This window comes from Apium graveolens, chromosome 5 (assembly GCF_009905375.1).
Source record: "Apium graveolens cultivar Ventura chromosome 5, ASM990537v1, whole genome shotgun sequence".
NCBI lineage: Eukaryota > Viridiplantae > Streptophyta > Magnoliopsida > Apiales > Apiaceae > Apium > Apium graveolens.
In genome coordinates, this window is record NC_133651.1 from 122350114 (window position 1) to 122372122 (window position 22009).

A 22009-nucleotide genomic window follows, 5' to 3' on the forward strand; every position below is an offset into this window, starting at 1 on the left:
TAGTAGGGGTTTTGATTGTCAAACTACTAGTAGTATGTATATTGGTGGTGATACGGTTAGTGGTAGAGGTTTTGATGCTTATGATGTTGTTGAGTCGGCTTTAATTACATAGAAGGATACATTGTGGCCGATGGAGTTGAAGGATGGGATGATATTTGACTCAAAAAAAGTGTTGATGCATACAGTTAGAGATTTTCATATCCGGAATCATCAAGAGATTAAGGTGATTAGATCAAGTGAGGTGTATTGGAATGTGGTTTATAAGAATAAGGATAGTGGTTGTGAATGGCGTTTAAAAGCTAGGTTGCAAAAATCACTTGGGAAATTCCAAATTATGGAAACTTTGGGACCACACACATGTTTGCGCACCACCGTTACCCAAGACCATCTTAATTTGACATCTGATGATTTTCTTAAACTAGTTAAAAATCAAAACTTAGTCGATCCCACAGTTAAGTAAAAAGTGTTAATGGCGACGGTGAAAAGTACTTTTGGTTACCAACCGGGAAGAAAGAAGATTAGAGATGCCAAAAAGCTAGCAATGGATCAAGAACATGGATCTTGGAAGGATCATATGAAGACCTCCCTTTTTTGATGGAAGTGTTGCAATATTTTAATGTGAGAACCAAGCTTGATTGGGTTTTTAAGAAGGATAAGATGGAAGATCGTGGGAGCTTAGAGGTATTTTTTTTATACTAGTATCGTATATATTTTTAAAAGCTTTTTCATATTTTTGTAATATTTGTAGTTAACGAGTATATTGTGTCTATATTTGGAACAATAAGTGACATTCAAGAGACTATTATGGTATTTAAACCATACATTGATGGATTTGAGCATTGTATGCATGTCATACATAAAGACGAGACTCACCTATACGGTCCATATCCAGGTATACTATTGAATGTTGTGCCAATGGATGGCTTCAGTCATATTCTTCAACTTGCATTTGCTATTGTCGAATCTGAGAACGTTTCCAGTTGGGGGTGGTTCAGGTATAGATTGAGGAGATTTGTGGCAGGTAGTAGACATGAGATTTGTGTCATTTCTAATAGACATGCCGGGATTATTGCTGCTATGCAACAGACAGGATGGTGCGAGCCCCTTGACCATCATAGATTCTGCATTAGACACTTGGCTATAAATTTTGATAGTGCACATAGGAGAAAGGGATTGAAAAATAGGTTAGTTGAGTTGGCTTCCCAGGTGCAAGAGAAGAAGTTTGATTTTATATGGGAACAATTATTGATTGAGGAGCTTAGGACGGTGGAATGGTTTGAGGATAAACTATTAAATAAATGGTCTTTAGCATATGATGAAGGGAAATATTTTGGCATGATGACCACCAACCATGCGGAAAGTTGGAACAACGTGATCCTTGATGCTAGAAATCGCCCGATTAGTTTCTTGGTTAGAGCACTATTTTGAAGACGGTTGAGTATTTCGATGAAAGGCGGTTGGAAATTGCAACCGAGTTATCTAAAGGTTGAGTGTTAACTAATCATGCAAGCAAGAGGTTGAGTCGTTCAATTGTGCGTGCTAGGGGTCATAGTGTCAAAGTTTATGATCGAAATTCTTTGTTTTTTGAAGTAGTCACTAGGAAAGTTGACCAAAAGGGGGGTAATAGGCATACCGTTGGGATTTCTGAGTATTTGTGTTCTTGTGGGAAATAGCAAATGTATTGTATTCCTTGTTCTCATGTTATTGCATGTTGCGCGCATTTGAAATTGAGCCATGAACCCTTGGTTGATGAAATTTATAGATTAGAGAATGTATCGATGGTTTACAATGGTGTTTTCGAACATATTCCGAGCAAAGGAGATTCACGTTGGTCGACTGGCATTAACTTTCCAAACGTGATCAATGACAAAGATGTTGAGAATAAGAAGCGAAGAAGGAAGTCCACGAGGTACCAGAATGCGATGGATTTTCAAGCATCATAGGGGAAAAATGAGTTGTTTTAGTGATTTGTTTAATAATAATGTTGGCTAAAAATGTATTAAATTGGGAGATTTTTATTGATCATTTTAATGTATTCGTGTGTTTTGTTATTGTTAATTTAATTATACGCTTTAACTTCGTGAAATAGCAAAATTTTTATAGTATTTTTATGTATTTTAGTAAAAAATTAAAAAATTCCACTAGGTAGTGAAAAGAACAGAAGCTTCTGATATTCAATGTACAAAACGGATCTTAAACCAGCGTTTAGGGAAAAACAGATATTCGTCAATCCGTTTTACTTTGTAAACGTTTGTTTATTCAGCGTTTTATATTTTTTTATTATTTTAAAAACAGAAAAAATGGTTTACTATCCTCCGTTTTCAGTTAACACGTTTATTTATGTAACGTTTTATCTGTTCAACAAATAATTGAATTTATTTTATCTTAATAATAAAATCAACCTAACGGATTATTATATAGCATTTTTTTTATTATTTAAAAAATAGAAAAACAATTTAACACGTTTCTTAATATACCTTTTATGTTTTTTATTTTATTTTAATAAAATCATTAGCATAACGGTTTATTGTTTACCGTTTTATGTATTTATTATTATTTTTAAAAAAGAAAAACATGTTATAATCCCGCGTTTTAATTTTTCCCTGTAGTTTAAACGGTTCACGAAGTCGCGTTTTAGGTTTTAAAAAAAGAAAAACAAAACGCTACACGAACTTCAGTTATGAAGTGACATATCGGGCCAATATTTTCAAAAATGACAATTTGGATCATAATTTGCAATGAACCGGTAATTAAAGCCACCACCCCAATTTACAATGGACTACATGGGACCCAACCACAAAAAAATGGGAGGAGCATAGATGAGATTGCAGAACAATTACAAGTATAAAAGAAATTTAAATTATATAGTACTTATAATAAAATCCAATTTCATAACTGAATTACATAATTTATAAGGAAAAAGAAAACATACAATATTGACTTCTGTTATGGATAAAAAAACTAATATATATATAATTGCTGTATTTAGTACTAAGGAACGTGAGCTTCAAGGCTCGATTTGACTGCTCTTGTGTTTCATGACTCAATCTGCCTTAACAAGATGCCTACGTACCTTGCTGATTGCCAAGGATCAAGTCAAAAAATGTAGTTCTGATTTGTGGGGTGAGACCCCTTATATAGATGTTGGGAGTCCTTGAATTGGACTTGGTATAGGAGACCTGGTGGGCAAGTCTCATAATTAGAATGGACTTTGGAGTCCTAGATAGTAGGAAACTGATTCCTTATCCTTTTAGGTCCCCTTGAGGATAATCTATAAGGATTTATATCCTTATCAGGACTCTTCTCAATAGCTGATTTTTCCCTAATTAATTAATTATGAAATTAATTAATAATCAGGGCTTTTGGGCCTCTTTTATTCCATCAGACCTGATCTGGTCCATCAGGCTTAACCTTTCTGGTCTGAATATCATACATCTTCTTATTGGGCCTATCAGCCCATTAATTATAAAATCAGGACTTATTTATCCCTATCATTTACCCCCCAACTTTTGGGAAACATTGATTAGGTTTCGCAGAAGTTAAATCTATTCGTTCCCTTTCAGGGTTTCGTTTTTGTGTAAAGTGTGGAGCGACCTACACATTTACAATGAATCTTCCTTTTATTCAGAAATTATCTTAATTTCCAGGAATTTTTCCCTAATTTTCTGGGATTTTCCCTAATTTCTGGATTTTTCCCTTAATTTCTGGGATTTATCCTAATTTTCTGGGATTTTCCCTAATTTTCTGGGATTTTTCCCTAATTTCTGGATTTTTCCCTAATTTTCTGGGATTTATCCTTAATTTCTGGATTTTTTCCCTAATTTCTGGGATTTTTCCCTAATTTTCTGGGATTTATCCTTAATTTTTGGATTTTTCCTAATTTCTGGGATTTTTCCCTAATTTTCTGCGATTTATCCTTAATTTCTGGATTTTCCCTAATTTTCTGGATTTTCCCCTAATTTTTGGGATTTATCTTTAATTTCTGGATTTTTTCCCTAATTTCTGGGATTTATCCTTTAATTTTCTGAATTTATTCCTTATTTCTGAAAATATTAACATTTTTCAGAAATTATTTTAAGGAATTTCCTTATTTTTTTGTAATTTTCCAGGATTTTTTCTTCCTTTTTTTTTCTTTTTTCTTCCTTTTTTTTCATACAATTTTCGACCAGGAATTTTTTTTTCGACTAGGATTTTCGTCCCTTTCGGTCAGGATTCTTGCTTTTTGACCGAATTAAGCTTCTCTTGCTGCCCAGGTCGACAGCCTTTCGAGCAGGAGTGTTTCGAGCAGAAGTCCTGGTCGAATTTCGGCCAGGATTTTTCCCACCCCCTTGTTCTTTTTCGAGCAGGAAATTTTCGGTCAGGATGTTGGGTCAGAATTCTTTGTTTTGACCGAATTAGCCACCTTTCTTGCCTTGGTCGAAGCAATTTCGAGCAGGATTGTTTCGACCAGGGTTTTCATTTGATTTCTAGTCGAATGAGTTTAAATTCTGGTCGATTTATGCTTAATTTTTAGCCTTAATCGACAGAACTTTGATCTCAGGTTATTCGAGCAAGATTTCCTCACTTTTTCTGGTCGAATGGGTCAGGAATGATTATTTTCATATCCTTTTACCTTGAAGTTGGGCCATATGTTTGGGCTGGACTTTTTTGGGTCCTTGATTTGGGCCTGGGTTTCTTGGGCCACCCTCTTAATGGGTCTTCATCCAGGGCCCATTTCTTAAATCTGGGCCTTATTTGTCAACTAATTGGGCCCTCTTTCTGGGCTTTCTTGGACTGGGCCTTTATCATGCTTTAATATCCAAAGCCCATTCAAACTTGGGTTGGGCTTGAACTCTTAAGCCTGACTTCCAGAATATTCTGGAATTTTCCATATCATTCCAGATTTTTCCATACTTCTTCCAAAGACTTTTCTAAAATATTCTGGAACATTCCAGATCCTTCCATTTTTGGGCCCATATGGGCTTTTTTGAGGCCCAAATCCCCTTTTTCTTGGCTATAAAGAGGTGGGATGAGAGTGTGATTCCTCACACCTCTCATTTCATTTCTTCAATCATCCTACAAATTTCTCCCTCTTTCAACTTTCCTCCCTTAGCTCCCAGCCTTCTTTTCCAGTCTTTACTAAATGGCTGACAAGAGTTCCGAGAGAGCGGCCAAGATAGCCTCGGCTTCAAAACGAGGTAAGAATATCGAGATCCGCTTTTCATATATGTCTTTAATTGATATGATTAACACTAGGGGGGATGAATATCCCTCCACTGCACATCTCGACTCTTTTAATCATTGTAATACTTGGCACAACATAGATTTCAATAAACTAAATGCTCGTTATAACGTCCTTCCTCCTTTTAGATTAGTTCCAGTCTCTGGTGGTGACCGTACTTGCCACTGGAGACCCGACACTCTCTTCATTTACACAGATGCCCTTAATGCTGGGCTTAGGTTTCCTTTCCATCCTTTTATTCCTCATCTTTTGGCTGATCTACAAATTAATCCGTGTCAGCTTCCTCCAAACGCCTGGAGGAATATTCTATGTTTTATGGTTTGTTGTCTTAGGGAGGGCTTTCCTCTTTCTGTAGCCGTTTTTAGGAAGGTCTTTCAGTGTTATAATAGTTCTTCCAATATCTGTGGCTGGGTCTATGTCAAGCAAAGGCCCAAAAGCAAACATATCTTTAACAGCGCCTCTATTCCTGATAATAATCAAAATTGGAGGAATAGTTTCGTTGGGTTACGTTGGGAGAATGGTGACTGGGGCACACTTTTTCGATCTTCCTTCGGGAAGGTCAGTGATGGTAGCCTCAAATCCATTCACTTAACTCCTAAAGAAACTATTATTTATAATGGGCTTACTCAGGATGATGGCACCACCACCAGCTGGACTCTCTTAGAGGAGTTTTCCCTGATTCATGTGGGACTATCCTCTGTTTCTCAACAGGGTATTTTTCTTCCCTTCTCAATTTTACTTCATTTCATGCATTATTAACATCACTTATTTTGTCCTTTGCTTTGTTTCAGCTGCTAAGGAGATTAACGAGGACAATGTTCCTTTGGTTGAGGAAACAGCTAGGATGAAGAAAGCTCGGCTCGCAGGCCTAGACACCCGGGGAAAGGCCACAGAGCCTATCTTTTTGAAGAAGCACAAAGAGCCTATAGGGGAGGCTTCAACTGAAGGAGCTGGAGGCCATGGTGCTCCTATCACTGCTGCTGCCCCTACTGCTACTGCCACAGGCGCCTTTCAGCCTCTCTGGGGATTCCGCCGAGGGGACACCGTAGTTGGTTCCACGAAACATGCTTGGGATTGGTCCTACCATAGCGTGACTCCCAAGGATTTTACTGATGTGGTGGCCACCCCTGATCTTGAGAGGATTAAGCTCATGGGAGCTCAGTCTCTGGCTTCGGTATGCCTTCTCTTTTTTGAACTTATTTTTCATTCTTGTAGCATTTTCTTGCCTTATACTTTGTTAATTGCTTTGTTCCAGTCTAACGCCTACTTTCAAGGCGCTGTGAGGCAAGACGAATCGTGGAAGCGGGCTTCTGATAAGGCCGATAATGCCCTCAGGAGGCAACAGAAGAAGTATGCTACCCTGGAGAAGAAGCTCAAACGCAAGGAGGAAGAACTCGGAGAGTCTAACGCCGAGCTGGTGGTACTTCGGGCGGAGAAGGATAAAGCTATAGACAACTATCTGGACTCGGAGGAGTTTGCCCAATCCATGAGGATTAGGGATGATTCAGTCTTTCCCGGGTTTTTTAGGACTGGTTGGGACACGGCCCTTGGGACCGTGAACGAGGCTTGTCCTGATATTAACCCGGCGGACTACATCTGCCCTGATGACGAGGCTTTGCTACAGAGGTTTCGTACCCGAGTAGTTGTCTCGGACCATGTTCCTCAGGATCCACTCCTTCCTCCTCCCAAGTCTTCTTCCAGACCTGCTGAGGACGACATCTCTTCCTCCTCCTCCGAGACGACAGAGACATCCAGCGAGAGTGGAGAGGATGATAATATGGATGCTGAGGGCACCTCAGCTTCTTAGAGCTTTTTCAGCCCTGCGTGGCTTGTTTTATTTTCGAGACCTTTTTTTTATCAAATTTCTTGTAATATTTATCTGATCTTATTTTATCACCTTTTATGCTTGCATCCATGCATTTGGTTTTTATTCGTTAGGCCACAAACATACTTTGAAGAATTCATGAATTTCATAAAATTGTCTGGGATTCGTCCCTTACACAAGTCTTAATAAACTTTGTAATAAAACTAAAACATATAAATCCTAAGCAAGCAAAGCTTCAAGGTGCTTTTCAACCTACTCGCCATCATGACGAGTGAGAATCGTATCCGACTGCCCTACACATAGTAAACCTTCAGGTTTTGTGCATGCCAAGTTCTCGGGACTTCAAAACCATCCATAGTCTCTAGCTTGTAGGTTCCTCTACCTTGAACACTCTTGACTCTGTACGGCCCTTCCCAATTCGGGGCAAGCTTCCCTTTTTGTCCTACACCAGATGCTTCTATCTTCCTCAAGACTAGATCGCCTTGTTTAAAAAACCTTTCTTTAACCCTTAGGTTATAGTAGAATGAAGCCTTTTTCTGATATTCTACTATCTTTGCATGTGCCCTATCTCGCACTTCATCGATCAGATCTAGGGCTAACCTTTGCCCTTCCTCATTTTCTTCTGCATTGAAAGCCTGAATCCTTGGAGAGGAATGTGATATCTCTACTGGAACTACTGCTTCTGCCCCATATGCCAACATGAAGGGAGTTGCTCCTGTCGTGACTCTACAGGTAGTCCTGTAGGCCCATAATATTGGAAGTATCTCATCTACCCAGTTATTTTTTGACTTCTCAATCCTCTTCTTTAGTCCATCCAGGATTATCCGATTTGCTACCTCTGTTTGGCCATTGGCTTGCGGGTGAGCCACAGAGGTGAATCGTAACTCAATTTCATTTTCTTCACAATACTTCTTGAATTCCTCATTGTTGAATTGTGTTCCATTGTCAGTGACGAGGATACGGGGAATTCCATATCGGCACATAATGTTTTCCCACAAGAATTGTGCAACCTGCTTAGTAGTGATTTTGGCCAAGGGTTTGGCTTCAATCCACTTGGTGAAATAATCAATGGCTACAATCAGAAATTTCCTTTGTGTCGTGGCCATAGGAAAAGGCCCTAGAATATCCATCCCCCACATGGCAAAGGGAATAGGCGAGTTGACAGAGGTCAGCATCTCGGGGGGTTGTCTAACAACTGGTGCATGCTTTTGACAGCGATCACACTTCTTCACATATTCTTTGGCATCAGCCATCATTTCTGGCCAATAGAAGCCTAAACGGGTTATCTTATGAGCCAAGGCCCTGCCCCCCAAGTGCTGCCCACAAATACCTTCATGCACTTCCTCAAGAGCCAAGCGTGCCTCGTCGGGCCTGAGACACCTCAAGTAAGGAACCACGAAAGATCTCTTATAAAGAATTCCATCTATCAAGGAGTACCTTAGTGCTCGAATAGTTAACTTCCGTGCCTCAGTTGTATCACTTGGAAACCAACCGGTCTGAATGTGAGCCTTGATGGGATCAATCCATGACGTCCCCAAGCCTATGGGAGCCACAAGCTTAACATCTATGCTCCGTGTCTTCAAAACACGGAAGTACACACTTCCTGAACTTTCTTCAATCTCAGACGAAGCGAACTTTGATAGTGCATCTGCTTTAGCATTTTCTTCCCTTGGAATGTGTTCAATATGGCATTCATTAAATTGGGTGATCACAGCCCTTACTAGGCGAACATACTTAGTCATCGTATCATCCCTTGCCTCAAATTCTCCCTTTACCTGGGATATGATCAGCTTCGAGTCTCCACGGACCTTTAAGTTTTTGACTCTAAGTGTCCCAGCTAGACCAAGGCCAGCAATCAGGGCTTCATACTCTGCTTCATTATTTGTGGTTGGGAAGTCTAGCTACATAGCATACTCAATTAGGAATCCATCAGGGCTTTGCAAAACCAACCCTGCTCCACTGGAATTTGTTTTTGATGCTCCATCAAAATAGAGAACCTAATATTCTTTCTCCTTGTCCCCATTGTCGACTCCCTTGTCTTGAGGTATGGTATCTTCCTGCCCCCCGACTTCTTGGTTGGGTATGGTACATTCCACCACGAAGTCAGCTAGTGCCTGGGCTTTTATGGCCGTACGTGGCTTATACTTGAGATCGAACTCTCCCAACTCTATTGCCCACTTAATCAGTCTCCCACTTGCCTTGGGACTGTGAATGATGTTTCTCAGCGGTTGATTTGTTAGCACTTCAATCTGGTGAGCTTGAAAATAAGGACGCAGCTTTCTTGAAGCCATTACCAAGGCTAAAGCGAATTTCTCAATAGTTGAATAATTCAACTCTGCACCATGCAAGATTTTGCTGACATAGTATACGGGTTTCTGGAGTTTCAGTTCCTCCTTAACCAACACCGCGCTCAAGGCGCTTTCTGAAACAGCCAAGTACAAGAATAAAACTTCACTCAGAACTGGCTTGGCCAACAACGGGGCCTGGCCCATATACTTCTTTAACTCTTCAAATGCCTTCTGATTTTCCTCACTCCATACAAAGTCTTTAATGTTCTTTAATGACTTGAAGAATGACAAGCACTTGTCTCCTGACTTGGAGATGAATCGTCCTAGCGCAGCAACCCTTCCTGTGAGTTTCTGAACATCCTTGACAGTTTTTGGGGGTTCCATGTCCAGGATTGCCTTTATTTTATCGGGGTTAGCCTCAATTCCCCTCTTTGAGACCATCAATCCCAAGAATTTTCCAGATCCTACTCCGAAAGCACACTTCGTAGGATTCAACATTATCTTGTGGTACCTCAGGACCTCAAAAGCTTCCCTCAAATGGGTTATATGATCAGTCTTTACTAGACTCTTGACTAGCATGTCATCAACATAGACTTCCATAGTCTTCCCAATAAGATCCTTAAAAATTTTATTCACCAACCTCTTATAGGTGGCTCCTGCATTCTTGAGACCAAACGTCATAACAAGATAACAATAAACACCAAAGTCAGTGATAAATGATACCTTTGGAATGTCATTCTTATGCATTTTGATCTGATTGTATCCGCTAAATCCATCCATGAAACTCAGCATCTCATGCCCAGCAGTGGCATCAATCAAAGTATCAATTCTCGGCAACGGAAAACAGTCTTTGGGGCATGCATCATTCAGATCAGTGAAGTCTATACACATCCTCCACTTTCCATTAGCCTTCTTCACCATTACAGGGTTGGCTAGCCACTCCGGAAATTGGATCTCCTCAATGAAACCAGCTTCTAAGAGCTTTTCTACTTCCTGTTTTATAGCCTCTTGTCTTTCCGGGGCAAAATTTCTTTTCTTTTGTTTCACTGTCTTCCGGCTAGGATCCACGTTTAGCTTGTGAGTAATTAACTCCGGGTCTATGCCTGGCATATCAGCTGCTGACCATGCAAACACATCACTATTTTCTTGCAAAAATTTCACTAACTTCCCTCTAAGGGGCTCCTCTAATGTGGCTCCAATGAAAGTCATCCTCTCAGGATTCTTGGGGTCTAAAGGAACCGAAACCAATTCTTCTGCTGGCCTTCCTCTATTCTCATCATTTTCTCGAACATCCATATCTTCAATAGGAAGAACCTGCCCCCCGACTCCATCTGCCCTCAAAGAGGCCACATAACAGCTTCTAGCCATTTTTTGATCTCCTCTCTCTTCTCCAATCCCGTTTCGGGTGGGAAACTTCATGACTGAATGGTAGGAAGAGGGGACTGCCTTGAAGGCATGTATCCCTGTTCTCCCCATGATAGCATTATAAGTTGAACTAGCCTTTACCACCACGAAATCCAGCATCTGCGTTGCTTGCCTTGGCTCCGTACCTATGGTGGTTGGCAATTTGATTATCCCTTCCACAGGACATTCTACTCCAGCAAATCCATATATCGGCATGTCGGTTGGTGTCAACTGGGAGTCGTTATACCCCATCCTTAGAAAGGTGTCGTGGAGCAAGATATCCACAGAAGCACCATTATCCACAAGGACCCTCTTAACCGGGCTATTTCCTATTATCGGTGTTATGACCAGCGGGTCGTCATGGGGAAACTTCACACCCTCTAGGTCGGAATCATCAAAAGCCAATGTTACTTCTGTCCTGGCCCTCTTCGGGGCTTCTCCAACAATATGCATAACCTCCCTAGTATATGCCTTTCTGGAATTTTTGGACAATCCAGCAGCAGTTGGACCTCCAAAGATCGTGTTTATCACTGGCCCTCGAGGGCGTCGCGGTCCTCCAAAAATTGCATTTATAACCGGCCCTCTAGGTTGGGGATTCCGCCCCTGATCGTCTTGGTCTCTCCTACGATCTTCAAAGTTCTTCCTTCTATTATTATTTCTGTCCCCTCCATCTCCAATATACTTGTTCAATCTTCCTTTTCGAATCAAAAACTCAATTTCATCTTTCAATTGCCTACACTCATCGGTGTCATGGCCAACATCCTTGTGAAACCTGCAGTACTTGCTCTTATATAGCTTGGCAGGATCAGCCTTCAAGGGCTTAGGCCAGCGAATATCTCTGTCTTTCTCAATCTCCATCAAAATCTGACTTCTAGGAGCATTCAGCTTAGCGTATTTAGTGAACTTTTGCCCAGGTCCTCCCTTCTTGGGGGTTGAATCAGGATTTTGTTCGGTTCTAGGATACTTGTCCTTAGCGATATACTCCAGATCAGTTTTTCGCTTCTTGCCTCCAGTGGGATCATTACTTACTGCAGTCTTCCTCATGCTCTCTTCAACCTTGATATACTTCCTGCCCTCTCCTGGAGCTGCAACATATTTTCAGGGGGACGTTTGGCCAAGGACATCTTGAAAAACTCATCCCTAGTTCCTTGTTGCAGTGCTATCATGGCTACCTTATCATCAAGGTCTGGGACTTTTAAAGCCTCCTTTGTAAAACGATTCAGGTAGTCTCTCAAAGATTCCTTTGCTCCTTGCACAATACTCATGAGAGATGCTGAACTTTTCTCATGGACTCTCCCACTGATGAACTGCTTAATGAAAGCCTGACTTAACTCCCGGAACGATCCTATAGAGTTTGGGGGCAAGCGACTATACCATCTTTGAGCCATACCCGACAGGGTTTGAGGGAAGGCCCGACACTTTATAGCATCATTCACGGGTTGCAGCAGCAGTGCATTAGAGAATGTCCTAACATGATTTGCGGGGTCTCCCGTGCCATCATAAGCTTTGATAGTTGGCATCTTGAATTTTCTTGAGATATGGGCATTCATTATCTCTTCTGTGAAGGGCGGAGTTGGATCATCAGGATCTCCAAGGGGAAGGAGATTGCTTGGATCAGTTCTTGGGACAGCAGCCCTTCTTCTTACCGGACCATCCAGGTCTATGATAGGAGGAGGATTTCTCCCCCTAGGAGGTATGTGGGGTCTGGTGGCCTGGTGAGCCTCCAAATCACGCCTCAGCCTCTGGATTTCAGCCTCATGAGCCCTGATCCTTTCCTGCACTACTTGGGGATTCGCCCCTGGGGTGCTTTGGGGGCGTTGCCTTCCATCGGCCATTGGCTTTTTTCCAGGACGCCTCCTTCTCGGGGCCACTTCATCATCCGAAGATTCGGTGTCCCTCTCAGTGTATGGACCAGAAAATTCCCGATCCTCAGGGATAGGACCCAAACCTCGTATATAGGGGGCGACCGCCCTCGTGCTTCGCTTCGCCCAGCATATCCGCTTCCTCCAACCTCAGGGTGAAGGGGCATCCCATAAGGGGGGTTAGTAGTAACAATAGTTGAATATTCATACCCAACGGGTCGAGAATTCACAGGTATATGTATTTATTGAACTTGAGGATTCGTACCTTGAATCGGGGGAGTTGTCCCTTGTAGCTGGGGTTGAGTTGCCCCTGTCTGGGCTTCCTCCTGAGTAGATGCATAAGTTGAATGGGGAGGAACCTCCACGGTTGATGAAATCACCTGGGTTGTCTCTGATGGTGTTCCTTCTTCTATAGCTCCAATTGTTCTCCGTGTTCTTGCCATGGTTGTTGTTGTTTTCCCACAGACGGCGCCAAATGTTATGGATAAAAAAACTAATATATATATAATTGCTGTATTTAGTACTAAGGAACGTGAGCTTCAAGGCTCGATTTGACTGCTCTTGTGTTTCGTGACTCAATCTGCCTTAACAAGATGCCTATGTACCTTGTTGATTGCCAAGGATCAAGTCAAAAAATGTAGTTCTGATTTGTGGGGTGAGACCCCTTATATAGATGTTGGGAGTCCTTGAATTGGACTTGGTATAGGAGACCTGGTGGGCAAGTCTCATAATTAGAATGGACTTTGGAGTCCTAGATAGTAGGAAACTGATTCCTTATCCTTTTAGGTCCCCTTGAGGATAATCTATAAGGATTTATATCCTTATCAGGACTCTTCTCAATAGCTGATTTTTCCCTAATTAATTAATTACGAAATTAATTAATAATCAGGGCTTTTGGGCCTCTTTTATTCCATCAGACCTGATCTGGTCCATCAGGCTTAACCTTTCTGGTCTGAATATCATACATCTTCTTATTGGGCCTATCAGCCCATTAATTATAAAATCAGGACTTATTTATCCCTATCAACTTCATACTTAAATAAAAGATTAGAACAGAAGGAAAGGAAAGTAAAAGAATTCATAGCCTATCGATCGGCCTATTCTTCATGCTGAGTGGTATTTATGACACTTTATTACGCTTTGTAAAGCTTTGAATTGGTGTAAATGTACTCAAGTTGTTGGTATTTTAATGTGTTTTCTAGTATTTTTGCATTTTCAGGCATTATCTAGGTAATCATGTGGATTAGCATTGTTTTGGTGCTAATTTGGTGTTAAGGTGGTGTTGGAAAAAAAGCTCTTGGAAAAACGACTCAAATAAGAGTGGAAAAAGAAGAAGTCAGATTTTTATGCAGGAGGTCAGCGTGCCCGCGCTCAAAGTCCAGAAACTCAGCGTGCCCGCGCTGGTCAAGCGCGCCCCCGCACCAGGTCGAATTTAAAGAATCCTGTTTCTACTCTGATTTTGATCCAGAAGACTTCTACTATGTATAGGGCTGCTATATATACATAATTAAGTTCTTTTTCAGAAGAGAAATATCAGAGCACAAGGAGAAGGAGTAAAGAAGACCGTTTTAGCACAATTCAACCAAGGTGAAGAGGACCTAGTTCTAACTTGTGATTCTTTGTTTAAGTTGTAACGTTGGATGCTAGTTTTCCTATTCTTGAACCTATACTCTTGCGTTATACTTTGTTTATTATTCATTTATAAAGACTACTTTTATTATACCATGCTTTCATCAGAACCCACATTGATGATTAGTTCGATTATGGGCTAATCGTTATCGTGGGGTTCTAGCGGATTTATTTATGGATTTCTTTAGTTAATTTGTTCCGATGCCTTAGTGTGTGGTGATTGTATGATAACCTAGTATTGGTTGTGCTTATTCGTCTTATGAGCGTCGCGAATTATAAGATAGTGTGTTAATTCTTAATGAAGCGAAAGTGAATTTAAGGATTTAGAACTTGCCATGCTAGTATAGGTTCATGTGTTATTGTTATGCATGATTCGTAGGTAATTTTAACCATCTTACTTGCCCTATGTAATCACGATAGATAAGTTGTGCGTTAAACCATTATGTTATCAAATTTAATAGACATATTGGATCTCAATATAATTGGTGACTATTCAGCTTCTATCTATTTTTAGATTTCTGTTAGTATGGTATCCATACAATAAAAGTTGGTGTATATCAGTTTCGTGTTATCTGATTAGTGTCATCACCATTACATGCTAAGGTCAAGAATGAAAAGACTATTGAATGAAGTATTTAATGAAGTCAGAATCCCATGTTTGTCATATATATTAATTCAATTATTCTTATTCTCTTAGTTTTAATTGTTAGTTTAAATCTTAGTTATAAAACAATCTCAATTTGTTAATCGTCTTAGCATTGAATAATAGTCATATCATTGTTGCGTAAGTGCATAAGTTATAAAGTTAACCTAAACCAGTCTCTGTGGGAACGAATCTGATTTATATCTTATACTACTTGCGAACACGTATACTTGTGTGAATTTTAGCGCGTGTTTAGCGACTAACAAGTTTTTTGCGCCGCTGCCGGGGACTCGGTGTTAATTTTTAGTTTATGTGTTTGTCATCAGTGGTAGTTAAAGTTTATTGACTCGGACATTGTTACTTATATGTTTCCTTATCTTATTTCAGGTACTCTAGAGAGCGTGTATGCATACGCGTTCGCGCTCTCGTAAGAGAACTCTGGATAAAGCTGAGGAAGAAGTTGTAGTAGTTCGCAGGGAGGTTTTTGAGGATGAAGAGAAGGTAGAAGTGGAAGAAAAAGTCGAGGAATCAGTTTTAGTAGTGATGGGGGATCAAGCAGAAATTCCTAAGGCTTTGATGGACTATTCTCAGCCTAAGATCAATGACATTCAATCAAGCATTATCAGGCCAGCCATCTCGGCTAACACTTTTGAGATCAAGTCAAGCACGATTCAGATGATACAGAACTCAGTTCAGTTTGGGGATTCTCCTACCGAAGACCCCAACATGCACATCAGGGATTTCATTGAGATATATGACACTTTCAAGTTCAATGGTGTGACTGAAGATGCTATCAAGCTGCGACTCTTCCCATTCTCTCTGAGGGATAAAGCAAAGTGTTGGTTGCATTCTCTACCATCAGGGTCTATCACCACATAGGAGGATCTTGCTCAAAAGTTTCTCACTAAATTCTTCCCTGTGGCGAAGACTGCTGCAATCAGGAATGCTCTTACTCAGTTTGCTCAGCGAACTGGTGAATCTCTGTTTGAGGCTTGTGATCGATATAAGGAGATGTTAAGGAAGTGCCCACACCATGGAATGCCTGATTGGATGATTATAAACTGTTTCTACAATGGACTGGGTGCTACTTCTAGACCCATGCTCGATGTAGCATCAGGAGGAGCCTTGTGGGCTAAGAGCTACAATGAAGCTTATGAATTGATTGAACTGATGGTTGTAGCAGCAGTATTCTTTTACAAAAAATAATAATTAAAAATAGGGATACTACTTTTCTTTTTATTTTAACAGCTCAATTCAGCAGCTATACTTGCTTCCAGGTAGAAGTAGAATCACCAGATTTCATATGTACTATACTCTACTATTTGTGCATTACATTTTTATTAATAGGCTAATATACCATAAAACTCAGCAACTGATTTCATAGAAAATCGAAGTACATAATACATATCACTCTTGATCACATGGATCAACATAAGTACACAACAATAAAGGAAAGACAAGAAAGTTACTTAAAACATGGAAATGTACCATGCACATGTGCATTTACAGTATGTAGAAGTAGAACAACACTGCATTTGTATGTTACTGCAGTCAAAATATTAGGGTAATGTCCCAACACCAACACCTCCGATACATCCTGAAGTCTAAATATTGTACCTTCTATTGTCCATATTCACTCCAGAATGCTGCAGACTATTGTCCAGTTTCTTTTGTTTCTGTAATCAGTGAAATAAAGGAGTTATAAAATGATTCTAATCAATTAAAACTGAAAGTGCAGGTTGATATACTAGGTCTCCTTGATGGTATCCAGTCAGCAGTAGTAACTAAGGCCTCCACCGCCGCAGGAAGTAAAGAAGCGCGTATTTCATCGATCACTCTCCCGCCAATGCTAAAAGCTGATTCAGAAGCAACCGTTATTGCTAGAACTGCTAAAACATCTCGAGCAATTTTAGTAATGGTTGGGAACCTGGTTCCATTGACTGACCACCATTGTAATATATCAAATTTCCCTGTTGTTGGATGAGTTTCTTCTTCCATATACTGATCAAATTCTGACTTGGCCACATAACGATTTCCACCAGATCGTTCCATCATTCTCCACCTTTTAAAGTCATTCATCTTGCTACTTTGGGGTGAAGAATGATTCACTGTGTGGCTGCTAGACATAAGCTCTTCATAACCTAGATTATCTATTATACTTCCACTTGAAATAATTCTGCCACCATACTCGATATAAAGATCAAAGAACGCTGTTCGTACCCTTTCAACATGAGAATAAGAGAGTTCCTTACCAAAAATCTTATCATAATAATACTCGATAATATCCATTTTAAATCTTGGATCAAGAATCACAGTAACAGCAAGGTATATGCTACACTCATCCCAATATTTTGAAAACTTTAAATTCATTGGGCCTGCCAACATTTGAAGGCACTCATCTGGGCTCTTTTCCCATTCACGTAATTGAAGTTTGATCTCACAAATATCAGGGAAGAAAACATTTGATGTGGGATTCTTCAATCCACTAAAATGAACTGAGGCATCATCAAATATTTTTAAACAATCACGCACTACACGAGCCACTTTCCACTCTTCTTTACTTGGATTATTGACATAATTTTTATCCATAAATTCAAGACGGGTAAATCCTTCTTCATAAATCAATGCAACATCAAGCATTTCGAAAGTAGAATTCCATCTATGTGGCACATCCATTGGAACATATTTCTTACCTTGCAACTTTAATTGGACAACAACTATATCAAACTTTTGTTTACCATAAGAAGACTTAGATAAATATCTAACGGTTTTACGAATATTGGTTATTAGTGGCTTAATTAGAACTAAACCATCTTGAACAACCAAATTTAAAATGTGCGCACTACAACAAACATGAAATAAAGCACAAACACATGCAAGTCTATCCGAAAGCCAAACTTGTAAATGCTTAACCATGCTATCATTTGCAGCTGCATTGTCCACAACCATAGAAAATAATTTTTTATCTAGATTCCACTCCATAATTTGTTGTGAGATAAATCTAAACAAAGATTCTGATCATGTGGCCACGGAATAATTCTATAATTCAGAATTTTTTTTTCAAATTCCACTCAACATCAATGTAATGTGCAGTTAGACAAGTATAAGCAAAGTTTTGTGCATCTAATAGAAATTGAAGTTCGAGGATCTAACGGAAGTCAAGAGTAACTATATGAAATTACTTTCTAGTCAGCCTTGATGGAAAAGATTAAAAGATGTCAAGAAGGAGTTATGGAACAAGAGTTGGATACTTTGACAGGAGAAGAGTTGTGTACTCAAAAAGATAGTCAAGGTTTATATAGGTTTTCGTCCAGAGTTTGGATTCCTGATGTAACAGAGTTGAAGAACAAAGTATTGCAGGAAGCACATAACTCTAGGTTTTCTATCCACCCTGGTAGTACCAAGATGTACCAGGATTTAAAGAGAAATTTTTGGTGGCCAGGAATGAAGAAGGATATTGCCAATTGGGTAAGTAAATGTCACATGTGTCAGACGGTGAAAGCAGAGCATCAACGACCGAGTGGATTGTTACAACCTTTGGAGATTCCCCAATGGAAATGGGAAGACATTGGTATGGATTTTGTAGTGGGATTGCCAAAGATGAGAGTGAATCATGATGCTATTTGGGTAATCATTAATATATTGACTAAGTCGGCGCATTTCCTTCCGATTAATGAGAGGTATTCGTTGGAAAGGCTAGTGAAGTTATACTTGGATGAGATAGTTACCAAACATGGAGTTCCTGTTTCTATAGTGTCGGATCGAGACCCTAGATTTAATTCCAGGTTCTGGACTAAATTCCAAGAGTGCCTAGGAACGAAATTGAATATGAGCATCGCTTATCATCCTCGGACGGATGGCCAAAGTGAGAGGACGATTTAGACCATAGAAGTATGTTGAGAGTCTGTGTTTTAGATTTTAAGGGTAATTGGGATGAGCACCTACCCTTGATTGAGTTCTCGTATAATAACAGCTACCATGCCAGTATAGGGATGCCATCTTATGAAGCTCTGTATGGACGAAAGTGTAGATCACCGTTGTACTGGGATGAGGTAGGAGAAAAAAAAAGTGTTAGGCCCTGAATTGGTTCAGCAGACTAAGGATGCCATAGTGTTGATTCGGAAAAGGTTGGAAGCAGCTCAAGATAGACAAAGAAAATATGCAGATTTACATAGGAAAAACATGGACTTTGAGATAGGAGCTCTGGTGTTACTAAAGGTATCACCTTGGAAAGGGTTAGTACGATTTGGTCAGAAGGGTAAACTTAGCCCTAGATTCATAGGACCCTTTGAGGTTTTGAAGAAAGTGGGAAAGGTCGCTTATGAGATAGCGTTACCACCACAGTGGCAGCACATTCATAATGTGTTCCACATGTCTATGTTGAAGCCCTATGTCCCTAATTCGAATCAAATTATAGAATATGAACCGATTGAGCTTCAACCAGATATGTCCTATGTAGAACAACCAGTTCAAATCCTAGACCGTAAGGAACGAGTCCTTAGGAATAAGTCAATTCCTATAGTAAAAGTTTTATGGAGAAATCCTCGAGTAGAAGAGTCTACTTGGGAAGTAGAGTCAGACATGCTTGATAAATATCCTCATTTGTTTAGTTGAGTTAGATTCTGGGGACAGAATTTTTTTAAGGGGGAAAGGATATAACGACTCGTGTATTTTTATTTTATTTCTAATACTTGAAAGTGTAATAAAAGTTTAAGTAAATATATAAAAGGTGTGTATTGATTTTGGCAGCGGTTATTGATTGTTATCTAATTATTTATGATTTGTTGATATGTGGGATTGAAATTATGTGATTTATTGGCGAGTTATATGATTTTATTTCGCTTGTAAAAGTGATTTTATTGTAATTTTAATTCCATTAATATTTGGGTTGTCTTTAAAATTGGTTTTCTAATTTTATAATTTCGATAATTATTTTTAGGATTTTATAAAATTGAGAAATCAATATTTTGTTAATTATTCATTTTTAAATAATTTTCTGATTGTGTTAAATGCTAAAATCCATATTTAATTATGGAAATCTTTAAAAATTATGAAATTTATATTTTTTAAGTTCGTATTATTTGGAGAATTTTAAAATTATTTTGGGAATTTTCGGGAATCGTTTCAACCGCGTGTCGTCTCGTTATTTATTAAAAAGCGTGTATAAAGCGCGCCTCAAAAGTGTTTTTTAAAAAAAAAATCGAAGCTTATATTTTATTAACTTCAGGATATCTAAAATATTTTTTAGACCATTATTGTTATTTTTCGAAATTATTTTAAGGATGCCTCGGTTCGCTAATTTCAAATTCGGGATAAAAATTCGGGTCCTCAGGTATTTCGGGACACGTGTTAACAACTTATAATAAGAAGTTAACACGTATCCCATTTTCACAGGACACGTGTTAGCTGCAGTTGTTTTTCTTTTGTGCCATTTCAGTCTCTCTCTCTCTCGGTCTCAATCTCTCGCTCTCTCTCATCTCTGTCTCTCTCGCACTCCATCTCCCTCTCATTTTCCCTCTTCTCTTCTCTCCTTCTCCTGATTATTTCTCTCCCCTCTTTCTCCGTTCCTGTTGCCGCCGCCACCGTGTTATCTCCGGTGAGTTTTCGGCCGGCTGGTGCCGATCAGTTCTCTGGTTCCTTGATTGTTGCTTCTGTAATTGCATATGTATATACATATATATGTGTGTGTAATTTGTGATGTGTATATATCGAGTGTTGTGTGTGTGTGTGCCAGTGTTTGTGTGTGTGGGTTGTGACGGCGCGTGGCCGCATGTGTGCGATGCTGTGTGTGTCTGTGGGCTGGCTCCTTGCTGGGCTTGACCTGTTGCAGTTGGGCCTGTTGCAGTTGGGCCTGGCTGTTGTTGTTGGGCCTCTAGCAGTGAGGCTAGTGGTGTGTAGTTGGATTTTTTTGTTTGGGCCTTTTGTTGGGCCTGTTCGTGCAGCAGATTGGTTATTGTAAATTGATTTTTGATTTTTTATTATTATTTACTTAATTTTCTGCAGGGAAATAAATGAGTATCATTTGTGAAATAAAAGAATTTCGTGGCGAGAAAATAATATTAATCGGTATGATTTATTTGGGAACCCGTATTATATCGGGCGCCAATAAATTGTGCCGCTGTTGATGATGAACTTCGGTGAGTCAACGGTGGACGGCGATGACGATGTTCTGAGTCCTAAATTCTATAAATAAATAAAATAAAATAATTATGTAAAATATGTTTGGATTTAAATAACTAATTTTGATTGGTGTTGGGTTGTACGAAATAATGTTGTGGATTGTTGAGAATTGTTGACGTCGATTATAATCGACGGGTAGTCTTATAAATAAAGAAGTTGCTGCCAAAATTTTCTAAAATATATTTGTAATCGTACATAATTATGTGTTATGTGTTACCCCTATTTATGTTCGAGAGATGTGATTACATGATTATATGTATAATAATAATACGAGTCGGGTTGTCGGATTTGGGGTTATTAGGATTTGAGGATATCAAGCATGTCGGTATAACTAATTAGGGTATTCTGTAATTGTAGATCCCAGTCGAGTTGTTCCAAGATCAAAGTCAGCGTGAAAGCTAATTAGGGTTTGTAAAGCGTTGCAAGGCAAGTACCCCTGACCATTCTTTTATGGTTCAGTGCATATGAATAGCTAAATATTTATTCTCGAAATGGAACAGAAACGTTTTAAGTTACGTATCCCCTGTAGTTATAAAATTACTGTTTTCAAATTGTTTTGGGGAAAAGTAACTTCGAAAGGTACCTATCTCGAATGGAATGATTTGCAAAACAGATTTTATATATGTGCTGGTTAAATAAATGATTTTGAAAATGAGATAGGTATAAGTGTTTTGAAAACTGGATAAAACGGTCAGATATGGGATACATTTGGGCCAGAGTAGGCCTATTGAGGTGGCGTAAGAGGCTAATTCAGTTGTGCGCACTATAAAACCGATTAGTCCAGCAGGTCAGAGACCTAGCTAGTCTCTGAGTTCCAGAACAGGTAAATGGGATGGCAGTTAGAGCCGTCTGGTGTTGATAGCCTGATCAGCTGTCTTCACATATCCGCTATGTATCTGATTGGGATTTGTGAATTATATAAGAGCATGATTGATTGATACAGCGGTTTTATAAAAT

General features: G+C 39.5%; 1 protein-coding gene and 1 non-coding gene across 2 annotated transcripts in view; both read right to left on the reverse strand.

The window, feature by feature from the left end:
- Positions 1-22009, reverse strand: part of LOC141724453 (uncharacterized) — a 105486-nt gene that overhangs the window by 29224 nt on the left and 54253 nt on the right. The window lies entirely within an intron of this gene.
- LOC141663461 (small nucleolar RNA R71) lies at positions 15806-15912 on the reverse strand. Its single transcript, XR_012551530.1, has one exon. It is a non-coding gene; the product is annotated as a small nucleolar RNA R71 (small nucleolar RNA).